Raw genomic sequence first — 11,181 nt, forward strand, 5'->3', positions numbered from 1 at the left:
AAAATTTCACACAACTTTTACATATATTTACTCATAAAATTATGAACAATACACTTAAACTGAATGAAAATTTATTTTTCTATTTTTTTAACATGATAGTATTTTCTTGTTAAAATAACACACCTAGTAGGAGTGTTAACAATCTTTCCAACCTTCTCTTCATCACAATCTCATTAATTAGTAGATATCTATGTAGGAAATCTGTGATACCAATAATTCTAAATATAGAACCATAATTACATGAGGAAATCAAGCCAATAATTTGTCATACACTACAGGACCAACTCAGTAGAATGCCACACGACAAAGAAAAGGATGCAGCAAAGAATTCCAAAACCTGCTGAGAGAAAATGAGAAGAGTTAATCAGAGAACAATTAAACATAGGAAAGGCTGAGAATGAAATATTGCATTTCAATAACTTCAATCTAGATATTTACTTCAAGTTAAATTTGCTTTCCAACAAAGGCAGAATAGAAAGAAACTAAGAGCTACATTTTGGCTATGTATCATAGAAAAGAGACTTCTCCATTTTGGCCATTATGGCTTCGCAGAGAGAGAGAGAGAGAGAGAGAGAGAGAGAGAGAGAGAGAGAGAGAGAGAGAGAGAGAGAGAGAGAGAGAGAGAGAGAGAGAGAGAGAGAGAGAGAGAGAGAGAGAGAGAGAGAGAGAGAGAGAGAGAGAGAGAGAGAGAGAGAGAGAGAGAGAGAGAGAGAGAGAGAGAGAGAGAGAGAGAGAGAGAGAGAGAGAGAGAGAGAGAGAGAGAGAGAGAGAGAGAGAGAGAGAGAGAGAGAGAGAGAGAGAGAGAGAGAGAGAGAGAGAGAGAGAGAGAGAGAGAGAGAGAGAGAGAGAGAGAGAGAGAGAGAGAGAGAGAGAGAGAGAGAGAGAGAGAGAGAGAGAGAGAGAGAGAGAGAGAGAGAGAGAGAGAGAGAGAGAGAGAGAGAGAGAGAGAGAGAGAGAGAGAGAGAGAGAGAGAGAGAGAGAGAGAGAGAGAGAGAGAGAGAGAGAGAGAGAGAGAGAGAGAGAGAGAGAGTACTCATTAACTTAAACCAAAAGACATTGTTTTCAAAGTAATAGAAATAATAGGATCAGTATCATGATAACAATTATCACACATCTTATATCCACCAAAGCGATCCTCAGTCTCAGATCTGATGATCATCAAAAGTTTGGACTACTCATTGAAGTGGTATTTTTACCTGACACATAAATAACACTTAAAAGTGGCATAATAAAAACAGGGAGAAAGTGCTTCATAAATCATTCAAGGAAGATCTAATGAGAGAAAACACCAATGGGTGAAGTTATACTCACAAAGACTGGAAAAAACAATCATGGAATTCAATTAGTTGATGAAGGGAAGAAGAATCACAAAGATTATGAAGAAGGCAAGAAATAATACCCCTGCTTTGTGGTTCCCTTATAGGAACTACAGAATATGAAAGCCAATATTGTCCCAATTTCACCTCCTTCATAAAGGTTTCAATTACAGAAACATTTAATGTACCAATTCCATCAATAGGCTGAGTTGAATAGCAAGACTCCCTATTTCCTGAAGAAGAAAATACTCAGAATGTTAGTTGGGGAGGAAAAGTTGCAAAATGCGCTAACAAATTTCAAGTAAAGCACTATTTAGAGTGTAAGGCCCGAGTTTTTAAGTTTATGCTAAGTGAATAAACTTCTTATTCACGATTAGGGTTGATGTAATGTGAAGGGAAACCTGAACGAAAGTTTATTAAATGAAATATATTTATGAAGGAGAAAGTTCAGGAAAAGTTCAAGGATTGCATTATGATCGATAAAAGTTATAGCACGAACGTTTTACGCTTAAACCTAGGTCAGAAACCCTAGTATATAGCTAATTTTCACTTTTAGGCACGATGGCAGTTAATTCCAAAAATCTTCAGAGAAATGTTAGAACTTCTCTTTTTCCATATATCACAATCGTTTCGAGGCGAAACGATGCCGATTTTATTTTGAGAGTTTTGAGAAAGTTTGATAGGACGAACGAGGTTCGGGCCTTAATTTTGTTTAGTGGATCGAGACATCCTCTGGAAGCGACTTGGGATTGGGAGATCCTGAAAATGTATAAGACTTGCGATAAGACAAAATGGAATCTATTTTATAAAGAAAATTCATAAGACCTTAAATAACCTCAAAATCTTTAAGTAATGATAACAACCTCGAAGGAAGGCATTGGAAGTCAAATCATAGTTTAGGAAAAACGAGGAGTGTCGTCGGATCCAAGTGTTGAGTTTGTTGTTGTGTTGTTGGAGCAGCGTTTGTTGTTGTGCTGTTGGAGCAGCGTTTATTGTTGTGCTGTTGGAGCAGCTTTTGTTATTGTGTTGTTGGAGCAGCGTTTGTTGTGGTGCTGTTGGAGCAGCTATGTGTCGTTATGAAGTGTGTCTTTTGGTCGCAGAATCGACTTTACCTTAGGGTAAGCTTTTAGAGACTTTAACTTCCCTAGAACACGTGGCGACGTGTCGAGTGAGGACGGAGACGTTGTTTGACTAATCATTTTGCATACATGCAACATTAATGAGGTATTAACACAGGACGTACTCTGGACCTCGTCGGTTTCCAAAATGGTCATAAGACCCGGAATGCCGTGAAAGAGCGTTTGTAGACGTCTCTTGTAGCAGACCGAAATGGCAGACCTACGGGTTTACTGCTGATCTGACTACCCCTGTTGGAGTAAGAGGCACGCGGGCCGAAATGGCTCCACCGTGGCTGGTGTTAGGGCTGATCCGTTTGATGTTCATCCCTTTCCGGAATGCATGTGGTTGACTGGGTTAACCTGCATACATATCATGCAACATGCATACTAATTTAGTTGTTGAGTGTGATTGGTAATTGTTAAACCTATTTGGAACATGCTATCTGCTATTATTGTGTTTATGTTATTGTGGAACATGCAACCCTAGGAATGACATCTTTAGCTATAAGCCTAAGTGGCTATCTATTATTTGTACCTATTGGGTTTATTATCTACATAGTTCTTTAGAGTTGACCATCGCGTCTTCTGTGTGTGCTTTGGCGGACAACGCCTTTTGTCAGATGAATATTGCGGACTGGTTCACCATGGTCCACCCTTCGGGGGGGATTAGGTACGAGATGATAGATCAGGACGACCCCGGGTCGTGGGTGGTTGACCCCGCGAGCCACCGAGCGACGTATTCGGGGCGCATCATGGAGGACCACGTGGACAGTGGAGGACTCTTGAGGTCAGGAGTGTTGAGGCGATGCTCTATCAGCGTCAACTTGCCACCGGGCGTTCACTGCGGACCAGGATTCGGAGGAGCACCGCCGCCACCGTCATCTTCAGAGGAGGAGGATCCCTCAGGGAAGATTCCAGTGGGAGTGCCTTCGGCAGGGTCTAGTGCACCCTCTGTTGCGATCATTGATGATCAGGGTTCGGGCCCTAAGCCCGTGAGTCCAGCATCGGAGCGCACTGCGGTTGCGAGGGGAGGACGGATAGGGCTGGTAGACTTGGTCGTTCTGGATTCTGATTCAGACGACGATCATGCTAGCACATAGTTTTGAGTGTTGGTATGAGCTCCTCGAGTTAGGATTAGTGTAGGAGTAGAGTTTTAGCTCTGACAGTCTTGCTTCATTTGTTACTTAGGGGACAGGGTAGATCCGCCTATAGCTTTTTGTGTGGTTTCCTTACGGGAATCACAGAGAGTTGGTTGGGCTTAGGAGGTCTTATTTTCAGGCCATTGGGTCAGCTGATTCTCAGTTTTGAGGGATGGTGTTGCGGGCACTTCACCCTTTTCATTTGGTTTGTATATATTGCCTACGGGCGTTGCACTTTTCTTTCCGTCACTGGAGGTTACTCGTGACGAGGTTGTTACTTACAGCGGGGACCGTTTATATATTGTATATTAGTTCTATTGCTTTTCGCTTTTGGGTTTTATTTAATTCAGTCTTGTCTTAGTTATTATCGAAAAAAAAATATTTCACGTTTTTCCGCATTAAGTTTACTTTTGGTTACTAAAGTGACGCCACCGAAATCGGGGTGTTACATAGAGCCACTTCAAAAACACAAATTTTAGATGTATTGCAAGCATTGCTCCGGAATAACAAATCACAAAAACTTGTTGGTCCTCCACACCGAACCATCATTCAAGAACCAAATACGGAAAATTAAGCAATTGAGGCAATAATCTGAATACACGATTCAGCCCAAATATAGTTAGAAAGGTTTCCAATGCCTCCACTAAAAGGTTTCCAACAACCTGTACAATAACTAATTCATAGGAAGAACGAATAAGAACAAATAATGAGTAGAAAGCAGAGATCCATATTCTTTATTTAGTACTTAAAATAACAAATTAAAACTATATATGATAGTACTTGAGATTACATGATTTAAGGACAAACTCCCAACCAATAAAAAAAGTACTAAATACAAAAGATTTATGTCGCCAAACACATCATTTCAACCATTTTAACCCAGCAACTTTCACATTATAATGAAACACACCATTTCAACTGTTTTCAATGATTTTTAAAAAATAATCTTAAGCTTTGAGCTTCTTGAATGAGACACCTTCAAAGACCGAAAACAATTCACAATCAGAAAAAATAGAACAAAACTTCAAATTTTATGGAAGAAATCAGGGAAGATTACATTGTAGATTACCATTTAGAGAATTTCTCTAAGCAGAACAGGGTTCAGAGCAGTGAGCATTTTCCCCATAATACCTGGAAGGTATAGTCAAGAGCGTTATTATCCCATTAAACCAATATGAAACATAAACCAACCAATTGAATTTTTACCTGTCCAAGCATGCAGGTTTGGATGATGACTCATCACTGTGTAGCTTAACAATGAAAGTCTTCTCAAATAGCCAATCTTATTAGATGACGGTTTTTAATCTTCCCCCATGAATATAGTTTCCTGTTCCAATTTCCAAACCAAAGAGCAAAGGGGGATTTGCAACAATTTGAAATTAATTGATTAGGTGCAAATTTAGCATAAAAATGTCAAATCAAGGAACCAATTAAAGAGCTATTAATTACAAATAAAATAAAAAATTACATAACTCTTAATTTAACTTTCATATTCTCGAACATTGCTTTTTCCTTGGTTCTTCATAGTGTGAGAGAATCAGAGAACCCTTTACTTTCAAAATATGTAAGAAAAATTGAGAGAAGGTGAATTTAAATGTTAAGAGTTATGATTTATTTAAATCTTAATGTGAAGCATGAAGAAGACAAACTGACTCACCAATAAGAAGACCTTCTGGATTAAGGCCAATAACAGAACCCATAAATTAAAAACAATCTTGTTATCAAAAGTCCTGCATCAGTACCAAAAAAATGTCACATTCAGTAGCAAATAGGAAAATTAGAAAATCATAAACAACTCATCTGGTATCAGATGATTTACCTTATAGCATCAGAAAATTAGAAAACAATAAACAATTAGGAAAAAATGCATATAATTGGTTACGGTCAACATTGAAAACCATATAGAAATAGCAAAACTTCAATCTTAGAATTATCAGTTCAGAAAACCTCATATCAAACTCTTTAAACTACAACAGAAAACAAAAACAAATTTCAGGCTAAAGAATGGAATAATCAGTTCAGAAACCCTAAATTAAGAAACATTCACCTTAGACAAAACCCCCAATCTTCGATTCATGGACTGAGTCCAGTCTAAGGGGTTTTGGCCGTCGAACCCCTGCTCAAGAAACACCCTTCCGCCACCGTCTTCGCATGCAGGTGTTTCTGTCGTCGCTGTTGGAGGTGTTTTCATAAGACCCAAAACAGAATCTAAATAAACAAAAGCAGTTTTAGTGAAGAAAAACATGGAAACAGGGAAAGAAGTGGGAAGAAAGAAGATCATTGTGAAATGGGAGATTACTTGATAGAGATGTTGGTAGTGTCAGAGTCAATGAGAAGGAAATCCTAGGAGGGAGTGAAAGTACCACCCGGCGACGATAAGGTTTGATCTCGCAACGACAGTGGTGATGGAAGGAGGCACGGATGGGGGGATAGGGCGCGATGGTGGAGTTGTCTAGGGATTGGGGATCGCCGGTGTGGGAGGAAGCCCAAGGGGAATGGGGGAGCATAGGTTGGAGGCGTGGAGAAGAAAGGGAGGATTGTGTGAATGGAAAAGCTCAGAATTGGAATTCATAAAAGCTTGTTTTAGAAGGTTTGAAAAGATTGCAGGTTCCCTAGAATATTCATGGAGGACTGATGGAATGCATTGAATTTAATTAGGAAGAGAATTTTAAATTTGAATTTCAAAAATTCATTGGCCTGCATGTATTTGGGAATTGGAATGAGTTATGCAGTGATGAGAATTTGTTGAGGAGAAAGCCACTGATTGGCATATTGATAATGGATAGTGAGAGAAGCAAAGGAAAATTTGAAATAAAGGTTTCAGAAAGGAGGAGATGAAAGGAATATAGAAAACGGAATTAATGAGGGGAGTAGTGGGAGTGGGAATGCACATGAATAATTGGCCAGAATAATGGACGGGTTTAATGAGTGCATTAGTGAGAGAGAGAAAAGAGGAGAAAAAACATTGATGAGATAGTGGGAGAGAGAGAATAGGAAGGATGAAGGGAATAAAATATAATAAAATAAGGGAAGTGGAGAATAAACTCTATTAAAATAATGAGTAGGGGAATAAAATATTACAATTTATTCAGGATGGGGGAATAAAATATTACCAAATATTTGAGAAGCTGACACATCAGCTAAAAACCTCTTGGAGTGATTCTGTTTTAATATATGTATTGATGACAAAAGTTACAAAAGAAATGACAAAAAACCTACTTATAGGCAAACAGATCGAGTCTGGGCGCTCAGGCGCCAATTAAGCACGCCTGAGCGCCAATTCAAGCATAAAATAATGCCTCTGGAAGACAATTGGTGCTCAGGCGCTCAACAGGAGCGCTCAGGCGCTCAACAGGAGCGCTCAGGCGCCAATTTCTCTCTAGCATGGTGTAAACAACGAACCAATTGGCGCTCAGGCGCTCAACACGAGCGCCTGAGCGCTCTCTACATGCTAGAAAGCCTCTTGACCTTCTTCTTAACTCCCCTTTAAGCCTCCCTTCAATTTTCCAAGCCTTTTGACCTTCTTTCTTCATCAGTTTTCAGACCTAGCTGCTTGGGAACAAAGCAAGGAAAATATCTAGGATTTCCAAGAGTTTATTAGTACAAAAGACCCTCAATTCAAGTAGAAAAGATATGTAAGTCCTAAACTTACTTAAAATGCAAGAAAGGTGCCTATAAAACTATAAAATTACCAAAACAAAGTAAAAACACAAATAAAGATAAAAATGCATGCGAATGCATGAAACACTACATGAGACTCAACAAAAAGACTCAAAACTAACTAAGAAATGACCCTAAAAACACTACTAAAATAGGATCATCACACCACTATACTCAACGACAGCTCGCCCTCGAGCGTAAACAACACTCGCTTGCCCTCAAGCGCAAGAAATGCTCCCAACACAAGTGCTCAACAAGGAATACTTCTAAGAAAACCGGGGGATTTAGCATCCACAGCTGGTTCCAAAAGAAAGACACAATAATCCACTTCATGCAACTTTTAGATAAAGGAGAGTGTGGAGTCCATCATGAGAAGCACAGAGATCTAAAATTCCTAGGATGAGATATACATTTAGTGCACTGAGCACACAAGCAGTTCATAGGTTCTGGATGTCATTCACTCAAGAGCAACAAAGATCAAACATGCACAAATTCAAAGAGACTTTAAAAGGGTTGAAATGTTGGCTTGGTGAAGTACAAGGTGGTTGGTCCCTAACGAAGTGTAAAGCTTCAAGCATCTTGAGTGTGGTCCTATTAGTAACCCCGGAGCTTTCAACAACAAACTTTTTAAGCACAAGTCTCTTGACCCCTTTTTCAACTTTCTTTTCTTCTATTTTTTTCTTTTTGCAACTCCAACTTGATTAGGAGTCTTTTTTTTTCTTTTTCTTTTTCTTCTTCATCTTTTTTTTTACACTTGGGGCAAGAGACATTTCCAACTTTAATTACTAGCTCCAACACAATGCACGGACCAACACTCCCCAAAATCCAACCTATCATCCATCCCAATCATTTAGCTAACAAAGAAATCTTCAATAGGCTCAAAAGAGACAACTAGGGACAAATGTTCAAGCCAACAAACTCTGAAGCTCAAAAACCTACAGGTCTCAAGAATTGTGCAAGTATCACAAAGCATGCAAAGAATGAAATCAATACAGAACTAAGAAGTACGAGTGAGTCAGGATCCTCCAGGGAAATTTTATGGTGAAGGGTCAAAGATGGACCCTTATGCACTCACACCAACTCTATCCTCAAGAAACACTTGGAAGACCGAAGTCTCCTGCTCTCTTCCCCAAAGCATGCAATCACTCATCCCCAAAAGACAACACAAGTATTCATAAAAACATTTTCAAAAACCAGCACAAGCTAGAGAGCATGACTAAGGGAAAAAATATGTGAGTATAGGGAAGTAAAGACCCAAAAATGACTCTAACTTACAATGCATGAATAAAAGAAAAATAAAAGCTACAAAAGAAAAATATGCAAAAATGCATGAGCTTAACTAAGGGAAAGAGTCGACCTTCTTTTACCAATTACCATGGAGGCCTTAGACACACCTCCGACTCCAAAATCCATGCTCTCATTCCCTGCAAAATGCAACAAACAAACAAGCAAAAAAAAACAAGACTTGGGTTGTCTCCCAAGCAGCCCTAAGTTATAGTCCTAGGTGGACTCTCCGTCCTTAGGTGTTAGGAAGGAAATTCCTTACCATCAATCTTCCTTCCACATGTGCAAGGTAGGAAACTTGCACAAAACTTTTGGAACAACATCACCCAAGAGATGGTATCATCTAAACCATCAAACGAAATCCTTGCTCCCCCTTTCAAGGAGTGAGGGAAGAGCTTAATCATGAGCTCATCACTAGTCACATCTTCCATCTTTACAAGGTGACTAGCTTGAGTGAATCGAGCCATGTGGTCTTGGAAATTCTCCTCTTTATACCCCCCATACTTGTTTTCACTAACAAGCTTGATGAGAGCTTGGCTAAGCTCAACATCTTTTTCACTTACCTTGGGGGTGTCCTTTGAAGACCTGGACAAGCTTTTGATCATATCACATACAAAATCATCATTAAGGTTAGTTTGTGAATTAGGATTGAAAACTGAAAATCTTACCTTGTCCTTACCAACTCGGAGGATGAGCTGACCCTTATCAACATCAATCTTAGCCCTGCTAGTGGCTAAGGAGGGTCGGCCTAGAATGAGAGGAATCTTTGCATCCTCCTCCATGTCCAGCACCACAAAGTCAATAGGGAATACATACTTGTCCACCTTCACCATAACATCTTCCACAATCCCATATGGTGTTTTTAGGGATCGGTCCGCCATTTGTAAGGAGAGCATGGTCGGTGTGACCTCTCCTAAATTCAGTCTTCTAAACATGCTAAGCGGCATCAAGTTGATGATCGCTCCCAAATCACACAAGGCTTCAACAACAGTTAACCCCTCAATCTCCACTGGGATAGTAAAACTCCCAGGATCCCTTCTCTTCTTAGGCATTTTTCTTTGCAAAATGACACTACACTCCTCGGTCATCATGATAGTTTCATCAACCTCATTCAACTTCCTTCTCTTATTTAAAATGTCCTTCATGAACTTAGCATAGATAGGCATTTGTTCCAAAGCATCGGAAAAAGGGATATCAATATGGAGTTTCTTAAAAACATCCAAAAATTTTAAAAACTTTTTATCCAAATTCTTTTTAGCCAATGCTTTAGGAAATGGAACTTTGCTAAGCTCAGGAATAGGATCATTCATCACTCTAGTTTTAATAGGAACACTCCCTTCCTCCTTAACTATTTTCTCACTTTTTCCCTCAACTTGCTTTTTTAACTCATGTAACACTCGCCCACTCCTAGTGGTAACAACAGCAGAATTTTCTTGTTCGGGATTGGGGATAGTATCGGAAGGAAATTTACCTTGAGGCCTTTCGGCAATTTGCTTGGCTAGCTGGCCAAGTTGGTTCTCCAAGTTCTTGATAGCCGCCTCTTGGTTCTTATGGTTGTTTTTCATGCGGTTGATGCAACTCTCCAATAGCTCCTCTAAGCTCTTCTTGCCACCATCATTTTCACCAACTTGCTCTTGGACTTGTTGAGAAAGTCCAGAGCTTTGACCTCGGAAACCCTGACTAGTAATGGTGCATAATTCACTAACATTGGGCCCTCCAATAGCCACACACTCCACTTTGGCTGTTGTAGCACCGACCAAATTGGTCGCCTTTATATGATTTTGAATCTCCGCCATTCGTTCAAAGAGTTGCTTGTTGGAGGCCAAGAGCTTGTCGTAAGCTTCAACTTCAAACATACTCCTTTGGGTTTGGCGATCATTTTCAGAGTTCATGGCTCTCGCGACCATCTTTTCTATTAAGTCATACCCCGCTTGTGGGGGAAGAGCATCGAACTCCCCATTAGAAGCCGCGTCCAAACCAAACCTCCAAGAGTATTCTAGACCATCATAAAATGTTGCAACTAATTCAGCTTGGGTGAGATTGTGTTGAGGACATTTCCTCAAGAGCTTCTTGAAGCGCTCCCAAGCTTCATAGAGATTTTCTTCAGCGGTTTGCACAAAAGTCATGATGTCTTTTTTCAGCTTCCTCAAAAGAGCTCTTGGGAAGAACCTTGTTGTGAACTTTTCTGCCAAGTCCTCCCAAGTAGTGATACTCCCTTGAGGTTTTGAATTCAGCCATTCCTCAGCTACATCCTTCAAAGAAAATGGAAACAAGCTCAACCGAATTGCATCCGCCGGAACATTGTTCACCCGGTAAGTGTTGCAATTCCGGATGAACCTCTCCATGTGAGCATGTGGATCTTCCAAAGTACCTCCACCATATTGGTTTTGGCTCACCAAGTTGATGAATGCCGGTCTCAACTTAAAGTTTCCCACTCCCTCGGGAAAGACAATGCTCCCGGGATAGTCATAACTCATGGTAGCCGAAGTGAGTTCCTGAAGAGACCAGTTGGCATTCTCAACTTCTTGTTCACATAATCGGAGGGTGATCCCCTCTTGGTTCTTGCGTCGATATGGGCTTGCATCTCCTCCTCCGTCATATGGCCACCCATGACGGTGTCTCTCTCGAGAGCAACCTGAAAGTGTGACACTCAAACAGAGAAAG

The 11,181-nt window shown here is 40.1% G+C and overlaps 1 long non-coding RNA gene and 1 other non-coding gene across 3 annotated transcripts; one reads left to right on the forward strand and one right to left on the reverse strand.

Annotated features, from left to right (window-relative positions):
* Positions 1–4,280: 4,280 nt before the first annotated feature.
* On the reverse strand, positions 4,281–6,496 carry LOC130716299 (uncharacterized). Of its 2 annotated transcripts, none has more exons than XR_009011923.1 (6): positions 5,873–6,496; positions 5,621–5,781; positions 5,231–5,303; positions 4,780–5,125; positions 4,643–4,704; positions 4,281–4,549 (listed from the first exon to the last, which is right to left on the reverse strand). It is a non-coding gene; the product is annotated as an uncharacterized LOC130716299 (long non-coding RNA). The 2 variants fall into 2 exon arrangements; XR_009011922.1 differs by having other exon boundaries at positions 4,780–4,900; positions 5,873–6,488.
* A 4,058-nt stretch (positions 6,497–10,554) lies between these two features.
* On the forward strand, positions 10,555–10,661 carry LOC130716465 (small nucleolar RNA R71). The gene has a single exon (XR_009012077.1). It is a non-coding gene; the product is annotated as a small nucleolar RNA R71 (small nucleolar RNA).
* The last annotated feature ends 520 nt before the right edge of the window (positions 10,662–11,181 follow it).

Source organism: Lotus japonicus, chromosome 4, assembly GCF_012489685.1.
Source record: "Lotus japonicus ecotype B-129 chromosome 4, LjGifu_v1.2".
NCBI classification, from domain to species: Eukaryota; Viridiplantae; Streptophyta; class Magnoliopsida; order Fabales; family Fabaceae; genus Lotus; species Lotus japonicus.